This window comes from Passer domesticus, chromosome 10 (genome assembly GCF_036417665.1).
Source record: "Passer domesticus isolate bPasDom1 chromosome 10, bPasDom1.hap1, whole genome shotgun sequence".
Taxonomy (NCBI): Eukaryota; Metazoa; Chordata; class Aves; order Passeriformes; family Passeridae; genus Passer; species Passer domesticus.
Window position 1 is genome coordinate 12,486,555 of NC_087483.1, and position 22,515 is coordinate 12,509,069.

The 22,515-nt window shown below is 38.1% G+C and overlaps 2 long non-coding RNA genes across 2 annotated transcripts in view; one reads left to right on the top strand and one right to left on the bottom strand.

Moving 5' to 3' along the window:
• The window catches only part of LOC135308620 (uncharacterized), a 42,278-nt gene that overhangs the window by 19,391 nt on the left and 372 nt on the right, over nt 1-22,515 (bottom strand). The window contains exon 2 of the long non-coding RNA XR_010369012.1: nt 16,796-16,902. This is a non-coding gene — a long non-coding RNA (uncharacterized LOC135308620). The remainder of the gene's footprint in view (nt 1-16,795; nt 16,903-22,515) is intronic.
• LOC135308614 (uncharacterized) lies at nt 1,105-3,146 on the top strand. Its single transcript, XR_010369008.1, has 3 exons — nt 1,105-1,244; nt 1,397-1,526; nt 2,139-3,146. It is a non-coding gene; the product is annotated as an uncharacterized LOC135308614 (long non-coding RNA).

The following is a 22,515-nucleotide window of genomic DNA, read 5'->3' on the forward strand; positions in this document are numbered from 1 at the left end:
GGACAGACAGCAGTAATAACACTTTACTTGAATATGTTCATTCAAATGCATATTCAAAGCAGGGAAACTGGAACAATTGTACATCCTTTTTGCAGGCATTTTGCATAATTTATGTTAAATTGAGTTGGAGAGTGGGCAGATCTGGATTAGAGTTTGAACAGTTTACAATCAGGTATAAGATGAAAGGGGAGTCAAGTGTAACAGAATTTGCATTTTGGGTGGTTTGGAGGCTACGAGTTCTACAGCGCAGTACTTAAATTCAGAGGGTCAAGGTAGGGCAAAGGACTGCTCAATGCAAGTTGCTCTGAAGAAATCTTATATTTTATTTACTTTGAGTAAGGCATCAGTGTTCCTCATGTGATTGCTATCTAACTCAAGGATTTTTTTTTTTTTTTGGCTGTAAACTTTGACACTCACGCATCTGAATGAAAAGAGAAATTTCATCAATGATGTTTCTCAGTTTCAAAGGAAACATGAAATCAGTTACTATGCACAGGTGAGATAAAAATGAAGATTAAAAAGGTTTACAACTGCTTTGCAAAATCTGGACAAACACTGAATGACTGAGTCATTAAGGGATCTATTATAGAATTAGAGAGCCTTGCAGAACAATCAGACCAGACTGGATCCTTCTGTATGGATCAGATTTAGTTGTAAGCTTGTGGCTAAAGTGAAAAGTTGTCCTCATTCAGACAAGTAGTGTGGTAGCAGAGGGAGGTGACAGCAGAGTTGCGCTTTTTTTGATGCCAAGATTTTAATTTTTGACTCAATAAAAAGTCTTTGCATTGCTCATTTTGTGACTAACCGTTTGGGAATTTACCATTCTCTTTTACCCTGGAGTGAGACAGCTGAGACTTGACTCAGACATGGTGAAAACAGTAAAAATCAGACTCTACTACAGGATATTTCAAAGTAGAATTCAAGCTTAAAAGAACCAGTAAAAAGATAATGTTCATTTAGAGAAAAGTTAGGTAACAAGTTTAAGTTTGAGGCTGAGAAATGACCATGCCATCCTACTTAAAGAAATGAAATGGCCTTTGTCCTTTATATGTGCATGTCATATCCTATAGAAGAGAAAATTGCTGTTTTTTTCCTCCCGGGAAAAAATCCCAGCATGACATCCATTTAACTGGATACACAGAGAATTTTTAAGAAACCTGCACTCAGCCTACCAAGACAACTGGTGCTGTCTCCTGGAACAAAATGAGTATAATTCTTGAACAACTGGCCAACCTCTCACATGGGTGAGTGCTGAGCATAGAGGGTTTGTGTCACAGAAGCCAGAAACAGTGTGGGAAGGAGCACTGCACTGTATCCACATCATGCTTCCCTCCTGTGAAACTGTGAGGGCAGAATTCCTGAAACTAGGAATAAATGTTCATCTTTTTTATTGCAGGATACAAAAGTGTTTAATTGTTGGAAATCTGTCCACTCAATTCCAAAGACTAGAAATAATGGCATCAAGTTTTCCACAGGGGAAACCTTATTTCCTTTTCCAAAAGCTCATAGTCCCTTGAAGCAGGAAGGTATGCCAGAAGTAAATAATCTGAAGTTAAAAGCATTCATAGAAAAAGACTCTTCTTTGATTTTCATGTTCTCAAGAGGAAGAAGGGACATGGGATCTGCTTAAAGATCTCATTAACTGTTAATTGTTGCCTGATAAAGCCAAAACCTCTGTGATATTCCAGGCTGAGTTATTTTAGGAAATTTTGGTTAATCTCACTCAAAAGAAAATATAACCTGTATGCCAAGTAGTAAATACTGTCAATTGCTTATGATAGATAAAGAACGAGGAAAGGATTTATGCATTGTTCATTTTTATTGGAAATCTTAACTCTTTTAAATTACTAAACCTCTGGATAAACTTAATCTGTAATCTGGCAGACGTGGAGAGGAAGCAGGGCAGCTTTGGTGTAAAAGTAATATTCTTGACATAAAAAGAGCTCCTGTTTTATGGAAGATAGAAAATATATAAATACCTGTGACACAGAAAAGGTTAATATTCATGAACTTGGGCTGCAACAGAATTAATGATAGGCTCATCAGTTTAATAATGAAGTGTTTATAGAGCATATCATTTTGGGAGCAGCACCAGGAGAAAAATGTGACTTAAACACAACCTTTTTGCTGTTTTTCAGTTGCCGGAACAACAGAGTAATTTATTCCATCCCTCTCAAGTTTAACACACTCTCCATCATAAACCTGGCCACATCTGTTGGCTGGCACACAGGGACTTTTTGTCAGCCTGAAAAATGCCAGCTCCTTTTGTGCAGGTATATGAAGCATGCTGTCCTTTCTCTCTACTACTGTGCCTGTAGTCACAACCCCCAGGAGCCAGCTAAATGGACGATATTTCCTGCTGCTTTCATGTGTGGAAGCATGTGACTTAGAGATAAGCAAACTTTCACAGTACTTTTCTAACAAAATACCCTGGTGTTTTTAAGTGTTGCACTTTGGGCAACTATACTGCTGTTTTTCTTCCCTAATTTAAACAAGTAATCACATTTGTGACTGTAAGATGATATTTGAGAAGAGGGAATGTTCTATGCAGCAGCCAGCTAAGCTGCTCACACCTTTATTTCAAGTGGGAGAAGAGCTATTTTCCAGCTTGTGACTGAATTTCCAGTCGCACTGCCAGTGATTCCCATTTCTGAATCATCTTTGTCAGGAAAAGACTTCATTTGCTGAATCAATTTGTACTGCTCTAAATCTATATTGAGTACTGTTCAAGCAGGCAGCATTATTATATACATTCCTTTGCAATTAGCTGAAATGTGGGGGCTATCACATTTAAAAGGAAAGAAGTACAATAATTTCTTCTTAACAAATCAATTAATTTGTCGAAAAATGAAGGAGCATCATGACGTTTCTTTGGATTTTGCCATCAACCTGTTCTTTACAAGAGAATAATGATGTATCAGATAAGAAAAAAGTAATTTTAAAATCACACACTGTATTTTAAAAGTATATTGGAATGAGTTTGCATGGTATCAAAGTCAAGGGTTTAAATCACATGTGAAGAAGTTCCCTTTCCAACTCCCATTTAGTTCTTTTTGCTTATACATTTTATTATAACATCATATATTTGATCGCTGTTTCATTCTGTTTGGAGGATTGAGCTTGCCCATTAAAGAGCAATTTCCCATCATGACCTGTACTTTTATTGGTGTGGTCTTGTCAGATGATGCCTAAAATAAAGAATTAGTTGTGGACTGCCTCCCTTGAAGTCAGTAGAATGCAGGATTATTACCCAGACTTCCACAAATGAACCAAACAGTGCAACATCAGAGCAGCTCATTGTCTCAGGTAGTGCAGAGTTTTTTCAAAGCATAGATCTGCAGTTTCAAAGTATGAAAAGGTTCTCCTGTGGCTTGCATGCAGTTCTGCTGATTTTGATTTTAGATTCAATGATCTTAAAGGCCTTTTCCAGACTAAATGATTCTCTGATATGCTCCTGCCCTCACTGGACACCTGGAATAAGTAAAGGATCAGCCATAGACACTGTACATTGAGTGGCAGCGAGTTTTAAATATTTTTAGGGTGGAATTGTTTTGCCATGACTGACAACATCCTTCCTGGCTTGTTTGTTTCTTTCCAGGAGACAGGTAATCTTATACTTCATTCACTTGATTCCATACAGCTGCTGCCAGGGGTGAGGCAAGTGCAAACAAACAAATTACATTTTCCTTATGGATTTCACAGAACACAGAATGATGCAAGAGTCCACAGGGTGGGGGGTGAACTGTGCCACATGAATCAAAGTTTTGCATAGCAATATAAGGATGAAAACTAAGCTCCTGCCAGCCACATGAATCATGAGTTTTCTAACCTCTTGAAGGGGGATTCTGAAACTGTAATAAGACAGATAGCCTTTATATTTCTCACAGTATAAAGGATTCTTGAGAAGCTGTCTGTTACAGGAATGAAATATGAAACAGGAAACATTACCAGCATCTTTTTACATACAAATAAAGCAGGGGTCCTAGGGGTTTTTTCATGTGTTTTTGCAAAGACACAAGAGAAAATTACATCCTTGATTACACAGACCAGATTTGACACCAGTTTTTCAACTGCTTTGTAGAGTAAACTGATTTGTGCAGGCAGCAACAGAAATAATGTTGGCATTTGTTTGCAAGGCAGAAAGAGAGCATTTGCAGGGTAGGATATGTTTTCTCAAACAATGTGGATGAACTGCAGTTGTCTTGCTATTTGTATTTTAAATGTTTGAGATTGATACTGACTGGTCCTGTTCTCTCAAACATTTCTATGTTCCTCTTGATTGAAGGTCTCTGCCACAGAGTAAAGGAAGAGTCCTTCCACATAACTTCATGGTCCTGAGGACACAGTGGAGTTTGTCCAACAGCACAGGCACAATGGCTTAGATTTCTAAAGGGAAAGTACTCAATTTATGTGTTGAGAAGCACATGTGACAGGATTTTCTGCAATCTGCCAAATTCCTTGGGGACAGAAAAGCATCCAGCCAAGATGACCTTAAAGAATCTCTGGTCTTCAAGACAGACTTGTCATTTTATATGTTATACAACTACCCAGCCAAAACATCCAATGAGACTACAGCAAGCTTCAAGAGTTTGGCTTCATGTTCCATTTTAATATCCAGCACATCTCCAAGATGTCTTTGGAGAATACCAACTCTACCTGACAGATGAAAACCTGAACTCTCAGGAGCAGATTTGTTTATGGAGCAAGGACTTAAGACAAGACCCAGTAAAGTTAGTGCTATGCTTCTTCTGCTTTCTCAGTTTAAAGATAGATTTCCAAAAGGTATTGCACAGCTCTTTTAAATCAACTCATACACCCACACCCTCTCAGTAGCCAAGGGTTAATCATGCATCTGCACGTTCCAGGGCTTTGCTCAGTCTGACTCTGAAAGTGGCATGGCAGGCAGCTTCATTCCACCTGCTGAATGGTGCAGATGTTGGGGGGACTGAAGTGGACAGGTAGGAGAAATTTCTTTGCCTTCACAGAATCACAAGATCTGGTACAGTAGATCATATACTAGGTTGAAATCAAATTGTGCTATAATAAGTTGATTGCTAAGAAAAATAATTACAGTATTACTAGGTGAAGAGACATGAAATAAATGAGTTAATTATATGCCCAGTTACCTGTGTGCTAAGCATGATACATCAAATTTAATTTATCTATGCTTATTATAGGAAAAATATAGCTCTATGGAATATATTATAGAGTAAATTAGTTTGCAATCTATTTCATGATGTACCTTTTTAAAATTCTTCTCTCAGTCTAAATTGTCTGGATCATAAAAATCTCAAGGACAAGGAATACAAATAAATAGGACTAAACTAGAATGTGTATGTGCAGTTAAGAGTGAATATTCAGAAAAAAAGCAGTTAATATTGTGCCTCCATTAACAACTTTATGCATTATCTGAAACTGGAATTAAATGGCATCTTAACAATGCAGTGATTAATGATATTAACTCAGAAAATTTGGTGTGCCCCAGACTAACCCACCATAAATGTAAAACATAAGAATAGGAGCAAACAATAACAGGTAGTTTGTGCTATCCCCTTATGTGGCCTACTGGTGCAAGCATTTTTAAATTACCACATTCTGAGGTGACATTGATGAATAGACCAGTCTGCAGGTATTTCTAGGGTGTCTTGTAATCATTCCACCCCTTAGGAATTGGGCAGCATCACTCATTAGTTCTGCTGATTAGTTCTTCTGCCTCCCTTCCCTGGACTTTGGTAATTCCTTGAGCTTGTTTTCAAAATTTAAATTATTTGAGAGCAGGCTTGGCTCTCAAATCCATATGAAATATCAGTTTCTGTACCCCAGTGACATGGTTTCTCCTCATGACTGCTGCACTGTTAATGACACCACTCATTGCTCTTGATGGTGAAGAGTATGTTGCATTGGAATTTTAACTTCATTGGTTCCTTGTTGCTTTGCAGAATGTTGGTATAAATAATAAAGCAATGTCCCATGTATGGTTTAAGTGGTTAAATTGATGGATTCCATTCCTTTTTTCTGATTGTTACAGAAATTGCATTTGTTTAAAGTGTTTGCACTGAGGTACAAAGCACAATCATCTCACAGTTTGGGGGAAATACCACATTATGAAAAGCAGAAATATATTGAGTTCTACAGTTACACTAAGAAAACCTTTTTTTAAGCAAGCTTTACATTTCCACTTGTCATTTTTTCCAGTGATATTAAATAGTACACTGAAATCCCTGTAAAGTCCTGCCAGAGAGAGAGAACTTCTGGATTTCTACAGCACTGTGAGCTTTCTCTGTGTGCTGTGTCTGTTCTGTGGACAGATCAATTTGAGCATGTACCACATTTGCTTCAAACCAGCATAAAAATTAATGAAAGACATAGTGGCCTTCAATTTTCAGGAGGCTGGTGTAGTTTTTGGAATACCCCTGGGTCACCATATGCATTTCCACACAGTGCCTAAACAAGGTTCTATTTAGTCCTCTGTTACAGCTGTTTCTCATTTCCATCTTGCAGATGCTATCTTGCTTACAAGGCAGCTTAGTTAAAAATCCGTGTTGACTCATAAGACCAAGATGTACAACATCCAGTTTGATGGAAAAGTGCATAACCCCTTTATCATCCACAGGGCAAAAAGCTTGAAGGGGGAGAAGATTTTAGGTCCAGAAGTAGTGTCAAAGCTCCCTTTTTTTGTGAAGCATAGTTGACTATTAAAAGCCAAAAAAATGTGCTTATTCATCTTAATATTATGGAAAATCCTGGTGACTCACTGCATGGGCGAGAGAAGTGGTTTAGTTTAGTTATTACTGTTTGTAAGTAAGTTCCCTGTTAAGATGGAAACAAAACAGAAATAATACAGAAGATTCCCTAATGTTCAGGAGTTAAGGAGCAGGAGAGTATTTACAGGCACATCCCTGAACCAGTCAGTTCTTAACACTGAATAAATGTGCCTAAGACAAAAAGAAGGGGGGAAAAAAGAAAAGAGAGGAAATCTCAGTCTTTCCCTATCCTCTCTAGAGCCAGGAGTCGGAACAATGGAATTTCCCTAGTGGGGAAACAAAGACATAATGTCTAATTGCTGGGACATAAAGACTCAGAGGGAGAGCACGCAGTGGCCAGGAGAGCGGAAGAGCACTGACCCAAACGGTCAGAAAGACAGGGAAGGAATCTCAGTTCAGAGCATGCACAAACAGTTCAAGAACCCAAGCACAGCCAACAGAAGGCTCAGGAGTATTGAGGCAAAGCAGCAGACAAGTAGTTGCTAGTCTTGTTTTTATACATTTGTCTATGTGAATGCACACAGATATTCTCCAGCTGACTAAGAAAAGGCAAAACTTTTAAATTTAATTTCCTTTTGTCTTCAATCCATATGTACTCCTATAAATACTGAGATCTCAGGGCAGATTTGCTCAAACTTTCAGGGAGCAGGGAGAACAAGCCTGGATAATGTAAATCTAGGACAGGGCATACAATTCTGATGACTTCAAGAAACAGGGAACTCATTGCCTCCAGTGCATGCTACAGGAAAAGCAGGAGCTGAAAGCTATTATTGAGAAAGCACACTTGGCTGTTGGAATGGCTCCTATACAGAGCAGACTCACAATTCCAGCCAGTGGGAACCCTACAAGCCAGTGAAAGAGGACAGAGTTTGTATCAGGAGATAAGAAAAAGAGTTGTTCTCGGTAAAGGATTCACTGAACTCTGTTTTTCCTGCTATTCCCAAACCTGACTTCTCCTGAAACTTGAGAACTCCTGATTCATGTCAATAATCTTCAAATCAATTGCCAGTTCCTTCCTGGGAAAAGCAAGCCCTTCCTCAGGGAGTAGAAGTTTCTTTTCTACTTGATAAATTTCTGCTCTGCACATGAATCAAGTGCAAATTAACTTTTTCTCCTCTGAACACCCCAATATTTAGACTTCAGCATTTGAGGAAATAAATGTAGGTTCTCAGATTTAAGTTTTTAAGGCCAACATTCAACATAGCATGAAGAATACCAAATCCCAGAAAAGCAGAGAACTAAAAGGGATCAGAAAAGAAACTAAGTAAGTCTTTCAGAAATTATAATATTTGATTTAGAAGGACATCCCTGAGTCAGGAGGACACACAAGGGTACTGGTGGTGTAGAGAGTCAAATCATACAGGCTTTTAATGAGGAAGTAATTATATGGAGGATTTGTTTTTTTCAGAGTGCTTTATAAACACTAATTATGATTTGTTCCTAAATTTTCCAGGTGAATAAACAGAACTAGGAACAGATTAGAGAGCTTGCTAACCTCTGTGAATGAGTCAGCAACAAGCTTAGCAGCAGGTCTTTTGAATTTTTATTGATTATTGCCCTGCTTAAAACCTTACTCAGTGTGGAGAACACTGAATACCTATTAGGCAAAGGAAAGTTGCTTTAAAAAATTTATTGGAAAGGTACTGACCAGTTTAGATAAGGATGCAAGCCTTCTGTACCTTTAGTTTTTATTTTAAATTGCCCCTTCCCTCTCAAGAAGCAGAAATGAAGTTAGATTCCATTTCATTGGAAAAGAGAAGACCTCTTTGATATGTTTACATGCCATTAGTCACTGCATCTGGGAGGTAAGTTGCCCTTGGCTTTCTGCATCTGTCCCCAGTGTGAGCAGATAAAGACAACTCCTTTCCCAGTGCCAGGATTCCACAAGCACAAGGGCCAGCCCTCCACTTCTCTTACATTTCTCCCTTCCCTGCAATCTCTTCAAAAGATCCTGTGCGCTAGAAGAGCCAAGTTAATTATTTTAAAGGTTCCAATAGTTTATTTTTCAGAAAGATTCTCAGACGTATGAATCACCAGGAATAACCGTAGTTCAGGAAAAACTTCTGGGAGTTGGATGTAACTGCTAACACTTGGTCAGAATCAATTATATGGGACCTGGAGGCAAAGGGAAGGGGAAAAGCACAGCTTTGCAGTGCCCTTTGAGCACACAGGGAAGCCAAGGAGGCATTTTAGATCAGCTTAGTGACAAAAAACCAACCCAAACACAAAGCAACCAAGGTCTAAGTCTTTGACCCTGATTTCAATATCTTTGTGTTAAAACAGAATTGACATGCACTTATGCTGAACCTTTCTTTGAACAAGAGTTTTGCTGAAAGGGGAAAAAGTTTGGTTATTTTGTTGCACTTTTCCTTTTCTACTTTTGAGTCATTTCTCAAGATTTTATAGTGGTACAAGCTAAGCTTTTATCTTTAGTTATACAAACTTTATGGTTCCAATAAAAGTTCAAGCAACAAAGGGTAGTTTCAATATTGAATAAAAACAGCAAAACTAGAACACAGAATATCTGTGGCACCAAAATATGTTTCTGCACAGAACAGAGTATTCACAGGATCTGTCGTAACACTATATGGAATCAATTTCTGCCTGGCAAGGAAAATAAAAGTATAACATTTCTTGTGCAAAGATTTTTCCACATTCACTCCAATAGTGTGTGTCATTAGGTACATCTGTGACAAAAACATCACTTACAGCAGGCTAGGAAAGAGAAACCTTGGCTCACTTACCCTATTACTTCATCTCTAGGGTTTGCCCTGCTGCACTTTTCCAGTAACATGATATTTGGATAGATTCTGCGTTGTCTTATATAAAAGCAGTTACTATAACAGCCATCTCCCTGCACTGTATGACTTATCTGTAATTGTTTCATTTGGCTTACAAAGTTATATTCAGTAATTTTATAATAATGGACAGATTAGTCCATGTAAAATTGGTCATACTTGTTTATATATCTGATTAATTAGCAATTTTTCTTTGTTTAGGCTTTAAATTGTAATCCAGTGGATTGAAGATTCTGCATTGGGAGTTGTCATTTGTGGTTTTATGGTAAATTATAAATTACCTCCTAGTGTGACTATATATTTTCACTTATAATTGTTTATGAAAAATTCAATTGTAATTATAAAGTGTTTTTAAACATTTCTATTGCTATAATGTTATTTCACAGTCATGTCAATCTTAACGCTTTAAAAGCAAATATAAGTCAATTTTGTGTATTTCAAAAATTACGGAACAGATTTGACCTTAAAACACCCCACCCATTTTAATGTTTTCTCCCAAAGACTCAGCAGCAGCCAGTACCATACTTTGCTGAAATACATTATATACTTATGAGTAATTTGCTCTGTATTTAAGTCAGTAAGGAGGAAAAGCAGAATTAAATTTGAGAGAGGGACTAGTTCTCCAAGCATTTTTTAAGAATACCTTTTAGATCTCACCCTCAATAGAACTCATCTGTGATTCTTTAGTGAGAGAAGGAACTTGTGACAAGAGTAGGATTTAAACAATTTAGTACTTCCTGTGGTAGATTTTAAGTAACTCCATGGACAGGATGCTGATGTGAGTCCTGTTCTTACAAGCCTTGGTTAATCTTGATCTGTATTTCAGAATTCTGTAACACTTACTGTGCAATGGAGTAGCAAACACCAAGGTGTGCAGGACCCTCTGCTGCAGGAAGGTCAGGCTTTTGCAGTAGTCATTACTCAGGTTTGGGTGGAAAGAGTTGAACTGCCTGTAAATAGCAGACCTCTGTACTGATAAGGTGTGGAGGTCATTTTAGATTATTTCACATATAGTAAGTTGGCTGTCTTTCTTTCCCCCCATTCCTTGTATTTGTTTATACTCTGCAGTGATAGCTGAACTTTTTTTCTCTGAGAATTCATACCGTAGGAAATAAATTTCTTGTCATGCAGATTGCCTTAGGTTCAAATGAAACCTCACAGTTCCAGACATCACTTTTCAGCTGACACCAAGGCTTACTGCAGTAAGCTAACAAGAAATTCATAATAATATAATGTTGTAAGAGCTTGCTCCAATAAATCAGACTCTGAAACTTGGTTGCCTCTCATTTATGTAGGCCATGATGGCAGACAATGCATTTGCAATTCCTATTTGGAAAAAAGGTCTCATTTAACCCTTAGCCTACTGGCCTTGGAAAAGGGTGAAATGAGACTTTTTTATTCCATATGCCTGTATAACTTCCTATCAGAATGAAAAAGCAAAAAAAAAAAATATTTTTAATCCAATTTCTACAATAATAGATATCAGGACATTCGAAGGAAAAAGCCAGCACTGAAAGCCAGTAGAAACCCAAGAGAATTAAATTAATCGTTCTGTAGTAGGCCATTGAATTTCTAAGCTTATCCTACTGCAAAGTAACTGCCCATAACTACATTTTATTATATTAAAGAGCAGAATTGATCTGCCCACTCTTCCTTCTTCAAAAGTGCAAATGCTGAGGTGTCATCTATAGAAGGAACTTTAGAGCTATGCTACTAAGCACCTGATCTTTGGGACGTCACGGTCAAAATTTATCATCTTTAAAACCTTGCTGTTTCCTGATAACTATTATTTCCACTGAAATATTCACCCCTCTGGAGCTCCCCCAGAAAGAAACACTTGGAAGAAATGGGCGTGCATGAATTGTCTCTGGTCCTACCGAGAGTTCTGCTGAAATTATTGAAGATCTTCTGTGCAAGTACACACTGCCAATACCTGTGTTTATGGAATTCACTGTTTCTTATGCCAGAAATGATGACAAAATTCAAGGTGAGTTCAATTTTCACAAACTGCATCTTTTTACCCATTCCTATGGGTACTTCTAAGCTGGCCCTCTAGTCCTTTCAAAAACCCCATGATATTCCAAGATCTCTCAAAGTAACTGAAGAAAACTTGAAAAAATGTTGTAGCATTTGTGCACAGCCAGGTCTGATAAATTCATTGTCCTGAACAGTCCATTTCAGAGCTCACAGGAGGATACAAGTGCAATACCAGTCTCATAGCAGACTATGGGAAATATTTGTTACTGCTGAGCCCTGCATATGTTGCATGCATTTCAAGTCTTACCAAGGATCTGGTTCCCATGACTTGAATTCTGGATTTAAGAGGCAATGGGACATATGGTTTTTAATATCTCCCCAACAGTCTATGATTTCCATGAGTTCAGTATACTTGTCACTTTTAATCCAAGTTTTAAGAAGAAAATTAAATTTCATGGTAAAAAAAATAAATTATGGAATGATTGAATCTTTTAACTTGGAAAGGAATTTGCAAAAATAGTTTCCATTCTTCCAAATTTTAAAGGAAAAAAGTATCATAGAGGAGAAATTGGAGAGATGAAAAGCCAGCATGTACCTCTGCATGGATTGTCCAGCCCCAAGCACCTATTCAGTGATTTATGTAATAGTGAGGCTTGTGGAAATCATTCTCCTCGGGCAGCAGCAGAACCACAGCTGCCAAAATTTGCTGTAATTAATACCACGTTTGTGCCCAAATTTCTGTCTTTCAACCCTGTGTAACCCCACTGTAGTCAGGAGCAGAGTAGAGCATATCGTTCTGCAGTAAATAGGAAACATGATCTAGACTTATTCTTCCCTAAAGATGATCCACTTGTGTCTGCCAGTCAGCTGGAAGGTAACTTGCAGTGTGTTCTGCCTCTCCCCATGCCACGTACTGAGCAACTCTTAATTCCAGAGCCCAAGTTAGTTTGCGTGTGTAATTTGTTCTTGGTTTTCTGCCTGTTTATGTTGCTATGAATCTCAAACTACCCATTAAGCCATGATAACAGAAACAAGAAAATCCTCCCCCTGTCTCTTGCCTCTATCTGTGCCTCTCCCACAACTGCCAGAGGAAGGACAGTGAAGTAAATAGAGGGCTAGACAAGCCATCTCTGCTATTAATAATAACACTGAGGACTGGGAAAAATAGCTGCTCTAGAAACTTCTGGCTGCTGGATTAAGCCAATATGTGCTTCCTCTATCCACATTCATGTAAAATGCTGCTTCTCAGAGATGTTGTCATCTCAGAGCTTGGAGGGGTCCAATTACACAAAAATGTTCTGAAAGTTTTTCTGTCTTATTTTGCTATAACATTTATTTATCCTCTGTTTGTTGAAAGGATACTTGGGGCCAGGTTTATCACATGTGCAACAACCATCCCCAGCTGTGTCATTAGTGCTGGAGTACTGGGGAGGAGGGAGTTAAGAGGTGAGATCAAAGCAGCTGGGATCTATCAAGTAATCAGGGCCCACTGCCAAAGGAAGAGAAGGAACTGGGGCTTTGATCCCAGGAAGAGAGGGCTGGGGGTCAGGAAGCATGAAGTAAGGCTGAATCTGTTGCTTTTGGCCCTGGTTTTGGGCAGGCTCCTCGCCCTTAGAGGTAAAGTTTCTCTTGCAATTAATTTTATAACTTCCTATGTGTTTTTGTTGTGGTCTTGATTCAAATGTACCTGTGTGACAGTAGAGATGATAATTGCTAAGAGAAGCAGTGATGCAAAGCAATGTCTGGATTGTGCAGGAAGAGATTACATGATGTGCAGGCTTGTGCTAGGCTGAGGGCTGGTCTACGTCAGTGAGAGGTTGGCCAGTCTGAGCTGAAATTTGGGGCTTAAGGATGTCTGTCTGGACTGCAAGGTGTTTGAAATGTCACCAGTTTACCCTTCTGGAAGATAAGCACCTAAATGCAAATGTTTTCCTTTGGATTCTGTAGTTTTAAAACCCTGCAGCTTCACTCTTCTGTCTTCAAGCTCCTAAAAAGTTGTGATTTTCTGCCCTTGTAGGCAAGGAAGCAATTTAGTTTGGCTAGCAGAAGTTCTTAGTTTGGTTTGGGTTTTTTTATCTTTCTTCTTCAGTCTGATTCAGGGTAGTCTTGCTGGAGTTTGTTATGGTATGCTACAAAATGGGTGAGACACCAGCATCAGCCATCTCCAGCGGTGTAACTTTGGGTTCAGAGTATGGCACCTGATGGGTTTTAGGTAGGGAAATCTCCAGAAAGCAGCCTACAGGATCTTCTGCACATGGGTAGGGTTCTGGCTCCTTGGTGTTTATTGTTCATCTTGGTGCTTTCACAGCTGCAAGTAGCTGAAGGTGCTGAATGAGGTTTGAGTAATAACTCTTGATGAACAGTTGGAATTAAGAGTTTTCTTTATTTGCTTTATGAAACTCATCAGTGCTCAAGGTCTGGGGACTCACACCTGAAAATTAAGTTGTGCTATAGGGCAAAAGATCCAGGTCTGTGATTTTAGTGAAGGCATCTACCTTGACAGCACAATAACGTCAAATGATAAGCACTGTATTTCATAAATTTGTTGGGTTTTACCTTGTCAAGTGGAAAGTTTACTTTCAAGAAACATCTTCAAACATCTTGTAGTTTTAATATTCTTTTTATCTTTGCTTAAACATATTGAATAGTTGCTAGGACAAACAGTATGCAGGTGCCATACTCTTTAACTAAGATAACTGAATTAAAATCAATAAATTCCTTGTTATGTAATTTATTCCCCTCACAAGTAATTCAAAGCCATCTATTTTTTTTTTTACCAGAGTCTGTATTATTACTTTTTTTTTTTAAATAGCAGGGTTTTGGATAATTTGAGGGGGAAAAAATGAAGTCATTTTGTTCAATGAAATGGAGGTATAATTATCTTGACACTAGTATAAATATTTGTACCAATGTAGCTGCAATGAGTTTAGCTCTACCAGCATAATTATAAGGTGGAATTTATAGTCTTCTCAGAAGAGTCAGATTTGTGTAACAGAATATTCAACTTTTTATAATTTTCCTTCATTTTTAATATATTCATGTGAAAAAAAAGATCTCTTTGTTCATGCATGGCAGTGTAATTGCTGTTCATGTATTCTGGATTAAGAGGTTTTCCCTTGGGGAGCAGGGTATGTTCAGGTGAGATAAAATGAGACCTTATCTTCACCCTTGCCATGAACTGACACCATTCTGCACCACAGCTTTCACAGAAATTAAAAGGCACAAACCATTTCTTCTTCCACCACTTCTCCCTTTAGGCTTCTGTTGCTCTGCTGCTTGATAGAGGTGGGATTCAAAGTCCTTCCTAAAACCTTTTTAATGTACAAATTGTATGAACAAATCTTGAGCATGATGTTTCTGACATAGCCTGGACTCTGTGACTTTCTCAGTCTTTCATCAAAAGCTGCATTAGGAAGTTTTCCTTATGAACAAACCTTTGCACAAGATTACAGAAGAAGTATAGCTGTTAAAATGTATTTATTCCTCCTACTTATGGCTATACAGCAATCCTGTAAAACCTCAGTGATCTCTATAGGTTTTTCTTTTGTGTGGGTGCTCAGAAGGATGTGGTTTGAACCAGAGCACTGCATGTGAGTGGAGACATTCTGGGAGTGTGTGTGTATGAGAGCAATCTCAGTGGAATATTTTGGCACAGGGATGACTATTCATCTGTTGAGCATAACACTGGGACAGTCATGAGTGAGAATCAGTGTGGAGGGAATGAAGTCAAAAGCAAAGTGATGAACTTTGCACTTCAGGCCACGAGCTCTGGAAAGTAACAAGCTTTCTGTCTCTTCAGAAGAATACACTGCCATCAATCATGTATGGCTCTTCCCCTTGGGTTATTAATTTTCTAATAGTTTTCTGAATTATCTTACTATAGCAGCTTTGTGGGTTTATTCTTTTTTTTTTCCTGGATATTGTCAGATAAGTTCTTAAGCCAGCAACAGTGAACACAATGCTTATTGTATTGCTTGTTAACAGCCTTGATCCCTTCATGCAATGAGGAAAAAAAATGAATAGGATCCTTGCATACAAAATTTAAAAGGGCTTTAAAAATTATTGGATTTCTCAGTCAATTAAAAGCTAATTACTTCATATGTCAATGAAAGAAATATTTTCTGGTTTTATCCCGGCCCATTCTCTCTGTACACTTAGTAGTGTCTGATTGACAGACTCACTCAAATTGACAATTTTGACTGCAAATAGAGGGCTGAGTCCACACTGCAAGCCCAACTTGTTTCAAGATCTGATGGGGATGGGTGGCAGCAAGGAAACTTCCTTCATTAATCAGCAAGGAAGATGCTAATGCCTTGTCTAGAGTCATAGACTTATTTATCACAAATATTTGAGAATATGTGAAAATTGTAGGTAATATTGAAGTTGACGTTGTAGCAACTATCAAGTGCAAGAATACATCTTCAAATCATGCAGCTGGCACCAACTCATCCTGGTGTGAATTAGGATTTAGTCAGAGTCAACTGTGAGTTGGCGTTTCCTTATCAATAGAGAATCAGACACCAAAATATGAGGGCAGAACTAATCAAATCTGGAACATATCTTGTTACATATCTGGGACATTCCTATATGAAGTCAGACTTTGTACCTAAGGGGATTACCCCAAAGGGGAAAATCACACTTCATTTGGCATTCATATGATTAAAAGAAAATATTCCTTAATTTGAACCAAGACAGAAATTCTTTACTAGATTCCAAGGGGGATAGGGATATAGATGAAATAGTCTACATAACAATTCACCAGTAGAAAAATAAATGAGGGGGGCGGGGAGAAAGTTTCATTTGTGTCATGGTATGTCAACTACAAGAGTAATGTAGCGTTTTCTTTCACTCTCACAGTTGTGATGTGGCAATATGCTAAATTATCTGTTAGATAAATTATTTGTTCTGAAACTTTTGACAACAAAAATTTGAATGTTTCTAATTTGTTTATTCCTGCAGCCAAAGCACACATAGTGGAGTTAGAAATGCATATAAAATCAACTGGTTTCCTCTTCCAGGATAAAGAAAGAATAGCATTGCATAATACTGACAATAAAATAGCCTGAGATTTTTTGGGTTTCTGTGATGTCATGTTAAGGATTTGATTCTCCCCTTAATTTGGACCAGTTGCAGCACTGGAAGATTAACATTACAGGCTAAAGTACTTTCTGCTACAAGGAGATAAAATACCAGAATGCAATTTGAGTCATCAGAGGTTTAAATTAGTTGCAGTCCTGGGGTATTGACTTTCCTTACCTCTCTCCCATAAGATTGCACCTGCACTGGGATGTTTGTGCAACTTGTGTTGCAAAACCTAGTGGTTCTTTCTCAACATTGTCATCAGGGTAAAAGTGAGTGATAGGCTGTAATAGAAGGAAGAGAAATGCAGACAATTAGTTTTGTCAGACATAGGCTTTCATTAAATATTTCTACACACTTTGCACTGATTATATTTTAAAAATCCACTTTTTTGGGTCAAAATGATTTTTCACTTTTCCAGTTGTGTGCAGGGTGAAAATTTTTTGCTGCTTTCTTCTGGAACCTGACCCAAGAGCATCTTCGTTCAAGAAAAAAGCAGCAGCTCAATGTCTGATACTCATATGATGTTGCTCAAGGTTGCAACAAGGTGGGGATGATCTCTTCTCCCACGTAACAAGGAACAGGACAAGAGGGAATGGCCCCAGGTTGTACTAGGGGACATTTAAATTGGATATTAGGAAAAATTCCTTCACTGAAGGGGTGGTCAGGCCTTGGAACAGCCTGCCCAGGGAAGTAGTGGAGTCATCATGCCTGGAAGTGTCCAAAAAACATGTAGATGTGGCCTTTGGGGACACGGTTTAGTGATGAACATGGCAGCATCAGTCAACAATTACACCAAATGACTTTGGATGTCCTTTCCAAGTGTAGCAATTCCATGACCTGTACCTCAAAACTGAGATCAGACCAGCTGGTTATTGGACACAGGTTTTTTGCAAGCCTATCTCCTTATCATTGGCATTTGTCATAAAATTACATCTTGCTATATTTATAAGAGATCTGGGCCTCATAAATATTAGTGAGCCTAAAAATAGACCAAAGAAACCTTCATTGTGTATCAAAGAAACTGATTATTGCTAAGTAGTCTTCACATCTGGTTTAGAAATCATAATTTAATGATTTTCAAAAGGCGTAACTACTTCAAAATTTAAAGTTCTGCCTGATTTTTATTCTATATTTTTTTCTTAAAAACACATGGATTGCTTGTAGCCTTTGTTAATCCCAGAGCAGTATTTTTGCTGCACAAAACTTTTAAAAAATGCTTGTTTTGCTGGAGTGCTATGAGACTTCTCTGCTCTTCTGGAATCCACTTAAACTCCTTTGGTAATAGGTAATTCTCTTTCTCAGTGCAGCAAAATCTCACCACCTCATTTCATTTTACCATCCAATGTTGTCAGTGTGGTATTTTTAGCTTTCAGCACAATTTAGGAAAACTGGCTAGAAGAGCCAATAGTAGGAAGGAGGTTCCCTGGTCCTCACTAAACCAGATTTTTTTCCAGTGCCTTTCTCCAGAACGGATCTAGTTCCAAACAGAGTTGAAGAGACTACAGGAAATATTTAGCTCTTTATTCCTTTCAGGACTGATCCATTTATGGTTGGAAGACTCCAGCTCTAAGTAGTTAGAGTAGAAATCTATCTGTATGTTGAGTGAATGAATTTATTGTACCTTATTTACTGTTATGCTTTCAGAGTCTTCTTAGTTTGTTAGCACTCAATATATATTTTAACACATCTAAAGGGGAAAAAGAAAACCTTGGCTGGTTTGTTGGCTTTTAGTACACTGAAGTTTGGTCATTGTTGTGATATTTTGGTTGGCTCTCTCTTAGTAGCTAAATCAATGGGAAAATTTAAATTTTATTCTGATGTACTTATTTTTTAATTACAAGTTTATTTTCTCATCCAGCTTAACTAATTTATAAAGTGTAATTGGGTAGTGCCTAACACACCTATCTCAGAGTCCCAGGAAAAGAAATGAAAGGCCCCTAAGTCAGCTGAGCCAAAGAACATCTATGTAATACAGGACAGAACTGGATTTTGGTTTTGTTCTCCTTAGTCTCTTTGAGAAGATTTCTGCTGTTGGACACTGCACCAACTTTCAAGGACATCTGTTTCATGACTTTGCTACTTTTATTTTTAGGAACTCTAGCCCATATTTTCCCCCTTACCTTTTCCTGCTTCAGCCCTGCCATTTCTTGCTCTATCCATAGAGAATGGAGAATATATTCTACTTATCTTCATGTATTTGAAGACCATTTCTATACGTTCTTCTCTTTAAATCAATCTCTCCTTTAAACCTCTCAATTTACTTCAGTTTAATTTTCTAAATTATGGAGTAAAGTGTGAAATGAAATTCCTGTCCTGTTCTCTTAAGTCATTGAGTAAAAATTTATTTTATTTAATATAATTTATGCTGCCTCCCTTTTGACTTTTTCCAAATTATCCACAAATTTATTGAAATACAGTTCTGAGAGATCAAATGCTCTTGAACTTAGGTGAAATAATTCTTTCACTGTGATTTATAACCTAGCCTTTTGTTTCCCTGCAAGTTTAATGCTTGTCTTTTCTTAGCAGTATGACACCAGTGACTCATATTCTGACTGGGATGCAAAATAACACCCAAATAGTCCTCTTCAAAAAACACATCTCACATGTGACTGTCTGCAACAAGTGTGACTTCCTAGAGGCAGCACATGCTCCTCTTCCTGTTTAATGGGATTCTGCTTTCCCAGTCCCTATCTCCAATTTTTCTAAGTGTTTTTTTAATTCTTATCTTGTCCTGCAAGAGAGCTTCTGAAAATCTGGTCTCAGTTCCTTCATTTAGGTCAGAGCTGGCCTGGCTCCAGAGCAGACAGAAAAACCTGGTGTCCCACACCCAGCCCAGCTTTCATTTGTGATGGATGGTCAATAATAAAATCTCAGAGTTTTCCATGTAGCTTTTAATAGTTCTGTCAAGGATTTTTTCCCAAGTTTTCAGACTGTCATGTGAAATGAAGACAAGCCTTATTAAAATCAAGATTTCTCCATTATCCACAATGCTTACAATACTGTCCCCCCAAAATATTGCAGTGATTATACCCCACTTGATCTCAAAAAATTCAGCCTAGACATCACCCAGATCCTTTTGTTCTTTTAGGCTTAAAAGGCTCCCCTGTTTTTCCTGAAACTGTTTTCACATGTATCATATTAAATGTTTAGCACTATATTTGCCATTTTCCAGTCTTCCCTAATTTCTACCTGCTCTCAAAGATAATTGTTAATGGCTTTGAGATAAGTGCTGATTTTCTACATATGTGAGAGTTCCATTTAAAAAATACCTGTTACAACTAAGTACTGTTTAAACTGTTAATTCCCTGCTTAGCTCAAAATAGGACCTTCATACCATCAGCACTCATTTTTAGCTACCTGGATGCTCTTCCTTTTATGGAAGGCTGAGTTGAAACATTGGGCTAGGCTTTTATGGTCTGTCTGTAACTCCTGATGTGTTTTATCGGTTTATTTGCCTTCTCATTTTCTCAAATTCATCTTTTCTTAGCTGCCTAGCCAGCAATTAATGCCAATTTTCTTTCTTTCTGTGTTTGCCTTTGCTCTCTCTGAGTGCTTGCATGTCAGTTCTCTGGCCCTACAGACGCTGGCCTCTTGGAGTTTGATATTTATTTTGTTGCTTTTCCCTTCCCTTTTGAACTTTGCAGCTCATGACTATTATCTCCCAAGATGCCATCCACTAACATTCTCCAAAACGTTGTCACCAAAATGTTCTGAGAACACATAGAAGAGTTGCTCCTCAAATTTCAGGTCTGATTCCCTTTAATTTCTGGGTGTTTGGACAAGTGTTTTGTAGCACATTAAAAGACTGCCATTTCACTCATGCCCTCTTCTCTGAATAAGCTCTGTACTTGACATTAAGAATCAGAGACACAAATATCCTACAAAGCAGCATTACATCAGGCTCTGTAGTGAGCTTCCCTCCTCTGGAGAAGTGAAGTATGCAAACAGGGAATGTTGTTCTTAAACACTCCTGGAAACAATTACATGGGATGTAAGATGTGACTGTCAGGTTTTTTTGCTCACATGAAATCCCTCTGCTGCAACTGAAGTCCTCAAAACCTTTACTGGCCTTGGCTTTCCACCAGGGAGGTTCTAAACCACCCCTGTGACATCCTCTTCTGTCCAAGACTTGAAACAGGAGGCATCCATTTGCAGAGAAAGAAGAGGCTCAAACTTTTGAGGGTTTTTTGAGTTTTGAATTAGTTTGGGAAGCAAAATATGTTTTAATCCTGCTTAATTCTGCTTTAGGCCTTACAGTCAGAACAACAAAATTCTACCTAAAATATTTTTTCTAAATGGAGGAAAACCTTAAGAAAACGGGAGAATTTTTTGTTTACAATCATGTTAGATAACTTGTAACAAAATTTCAGAAATGTTTTACAAAAAGCTAAAATTTAAAATTTAGTCATTTTAGTAATCCATACCAGTTAGCATTTTATTGTAGTTTTAGTTATAGCAAAAGGAGAGTTATCAATTACTCTAGAACCCTTTTTATTTTTATCAGTTTTTAAAGGCAGTTGATTCAAATCACCTCTGTTCTGGTAGGAGAAAAAAAATATTCCAAATATGGTTCTTTACAGAAACAGATTTGACTTATTTTTATTTTTGAGAAACAAAGTTCTTGCTAGGTTGTTCAGGGTAATCTGTTAAATCAAGAGTCTGTTCTGAATTAGGGCTAAGCAGATATACCAAGAGACCGATATTTTTTTTTTAAACAAGCACTTCTTTTTGCCTTTCTTTACTTCTAAACATGTGGGGCCGTGACCAAAAGTACATGCTGACTTAAATTTGCTCTAACTCAAGATCCTTCAGCTAACAGGGACTGGAGGCTACATAACTTCAGAACTGCCTCCACAGTGGAGCTGCACAGATTTAAGCTACACTTGTTTAACGTTGAGCACTTATCAGTTCACCTGAAATTTGTAAGTGCTCCTGTTTAGACAAGAGTTGATGGTATGAGGCCAGGTACTGGTGATTTGGAATACCCAGAGCATGCTGGTTTTGTGTTATGGAGTGCTCACCATTTCAAATGCCTTTATAGAGTTTGTGATCCAATGTAGACTTGTAGATGGAATATGTGCTTAAAGGCGCAGTCTATGGATTCCTTGAATTTAGCAATGAAACTTCCACTAAATTGAAGTGAAAAAAGATTTCTCACATATACTTTGCTGCTGCTAAGCTGCTGGGACAGTATGTAGAGACCTCAGTGCCACTATTCAGAGCTCAGTTTTTACCAACCCAAACCCCTGGATCTCTTTCCATAGGACTGTTCTCCAGCATCTTGTTCCCAGTGTGTTGATATAACCAGCATTACCTGTCCCAGGTGGAGAACCTGGCACTTGCTCTTGTTAAATTTCCCATGGTCACTGGCTCCCAGGTCTGTAGCCTATCCAGGTCCCTCCATAAGGTTTCTCTACCTCTAAGAACACTCACAGCTCCTCTTGGTTTGGTAGCATCAGCAAATGTACTTAATGCACATTTGATATCTGCATCCACATCACATAGAAAAGCATTAGAAAGCACTGGCTGAGGGATTTAGCCCCACTAGTGACCAGCCTGATGTAACCCCATTAATTACATGGCCCCTGATATAACCCCATTAATTATGTGACCCCTTTTACCCCCACGTCAGCCAGCTGCTCAGTGAACACACCATGGACATCTCTTGCTGTGAGCTGGAAGGGTTAACCAGAGGGTGCTGTGAGACAGTAACAAAAGCTTTGCTAAAATCCCAAACCCACCACGTGTGCTGGTTTCCCTCAGCCTACTAAATGGGTGAACTTGTCATAAAAGGAAATTAAGTTGGTTAAACAGGACTTTTCCCTCATGAACTTGTGTTGTGATCAATGACATTCAAGTGTTTTTCAGTAACTTCTCCGTAATTTTACCAGGTT